Consider the following 2,593-nt stretch of genomic DNA (forward strand, 5'->3'; position numbering starts at 1 on the left):
TAGAATCCCCCAGTGAGGGGCTGGGATGTGGCTCAGTGGTAGAGCACCTGCTTGGAACCCCCCCAGTGAGGAGTTGACAGTGTGATTCAGTGATAGACTACCTGCAAGTGACCCAGAACTACACACTAAAACAATAACAGCAACCAAAAACCAGAAATGTGGAGAAGTTATAAATAATATTCTCAAGAAAGAAGTTGATGGTAATAAAGAAGATGACTCACTAATCCAGAAGACTGTGGAATGATCTTAAGTTTCAGAAGAGGACTCCATGGTGTGTGGGATCTAGAGTATCCCTTAAAAGACATACAGGAGGGGACCTGCGGGAGGAACCTGGAGTGTCCAGGTCCGTTGGCCTGGCGGAGTTCTCTCTCCCCTTTCAGACCTGTAGCACTACCCAGTTTGAAGTTTTCTAACAACCGACAAAAACTCAAGAGACTGTGCTGAGAGATTTTAGCAGACAGCCTGAGAGGGTGGGTTCCGGGACCTCCATCTGTGTAGCGGCTGGGATCTCAGCAGATCGCCAGAGAGTGCCTATTCTTGCCTCGCTCTGGCATAGGGCTTAGAACTCAGAGGACGGCCTGAGAGCGCCTGGATCCTGCCTCCACGTGGGGAGCAACCGCCAGACAGACTTCCTTTCTGGTTTCCTAGTCGTCTTGGAAGTAAGCACGCTCCACAATATTGGCAGCTACGGCTTGGCAAAACAGCTCTAAGGTCCCCTACGGGGAGTTCACAGTCTTTGTGTACCAGCTCATCCGTGACTCCAGGTACTCTGAGGCTGTGCAGCTGCTGAGAGCAGAGCTGCAGCAGAGCTCCAGGAACTGCTAGCCTGCTGCTACTACCGCCTGCAGGAGTTCAAGCTGGCTGCTGAGTGCTATGAGCAGCTCAGCCAGATGCACCCAGAGCTCGAACAGTACCACCTGTACCAGGCCCAGGCCCTGCACAAGGGCTGCCTGTATCCCGAGGCTACCTAGGTTTCCTTCCTCCTGGACAGCCCACAGACCAGAGCCGGATCCTCCACCTACAAGCTGCTATCAAGTACAATGAGGGTGACCTGCCAGGGGCCAGGAGCCTGGTGGAGCACATGCTGAGTGGGGAAGCTGGAGAAGACAATGGAGGGAGAACGACCCTGATGATCTGGCTAACATGGGTTGTCTGCTCTACAAGGAAGGACACTGTGAAGCTGCCTGCTCCAAGTTCTTAGCTCCCCTGCAGGCTTCTGGCTACCAGCCTGACCTTTCTTATAACTTGGCTATGGCCTATTACAGCAGCCAGCAGCATCCCCCAGCTTTGAAGCATATTGCCAACATTATTGAGCGAGGCATCCATGAGCATCCAGAGCTTGGTGTGGGCATGACCACCAAAGGCATCGATATTCACAGTGTTGGCAACACTGTTGTTCTCCGCCAGACTGCTCTGGTGGAAGCCTTCAGCCTCAAGGCAGCCATAGAGTACCAGCTGAGAAACTCTGAGGTAGCCCAAGAAACCCTCACTGACATGCCTCCCAGGGCAGAGAAAGAGTTGGACCCTGTGACCCTGCATAACCAGGCACTAATGAACATGGATGCCAAGCCTACAGAGGGGTTTGAGAAACTCCAGTTTCTGCTCTGGCAGAATCCTTTTCCCCCGGAGACCTTTGGCAACCTGTTGCTACCCTACTGTAAGTATGAATATTTTGACCTGGCAGCATATGTCCTGGCAGAAAATGCCTACAAGCTCCTCACACCCTATTCTCTATGACTTCTTGGATGCCATGATCACTTACCAGACAGCTCCTGAAGAGGCTTTCATTAAGCTTGATGGGCTAGCAGGGATACTGACTGAGCAACTCAGGAGACTCACCAAGCAAGTACAAGAAGCAGGATGTAATAGAGATGATGAAGTTATCAAAAAGGCAGTGAATGAATATCATGACACCCTTGAGAAGTACATCCCTGTACTGATGGCCCAGGCAAAAATCTACCGGAACTTTGGAAATTATCCAATGGTGGAGAAGATCTTCCACAAATCTTTGGAATTCTGTAATGACCATGATGTGCTGAACATGGCCCATGTTCTTTTCACGCAGGAAAACAAATACAAAGAAGCCACTGGTTTCTATGAGCCCATCGTCAAGAAGAATTATGATAACATCCTGAGTGTCAGCACTATTGTATTAGCCAATCTCTGTGCTTCTTACATTATGACAAAGTCAGAATGAAGAAGCTGAGGAGCTGATGAGAAAGACTCAAAAGGAGGAAGAACAGCTTTCCTATGATGAGCTGGATAAAAAGGTTTACCTACCTTCGCATTGTGAATTTGGTTATAGGAATGCTTTAATGTGCCTAAGGAAATTATGACTTGGGCATCTCTCAAGTTATCAAAAGCTTGGAGCCTTACCATAAAAAGCTGGGAACTGATATGTGATATTATGCCAATAGATGCTTCTTGTCCTTACTAAAAAACATGTCAAAGCACATGTCAGTGCTTTGTGACAGTGTTATTCAAGAAGACTTGCAGTTTCTAAAGCACTGTGAACTTTTTGGCAGAAACATTCCTGCTGTCGTAGAACAGCCCCTGGAGGAAGAGAGGATGCACATCGGGAAGAATACAGTCA

At 48.8% G+C, this 2,593-nt stretch overlaps 1 pseudogene; it reads left to right on the forward strand.

Moving 5' to 3' along the window:
- Positions 1 to 685: 685 nt before the first annotated feature.
- Positions 686 to 2,586, forward strand: LOC103728553 (annotated as a pseudogene).
- The last annotated feature ends 7 nt before the right edge of the window (positions 2,587 to 2,593 follow it).

This window comes from Nannospalax galili, unplaced genomic scaffold (assembly GCF_000622305.1).
Source record: "Nannospalax galili isolate Female #2095 unplaced genomic scaffold, S.galili_v1.0 C49677363, whole genome shotgun sequence".
Lineage (NCBI taxonomy): Eukaryota > Metazoa > Chordata > Mammalia > Rodentia > Spalacidae > Nannospalax > Nannospalax galili.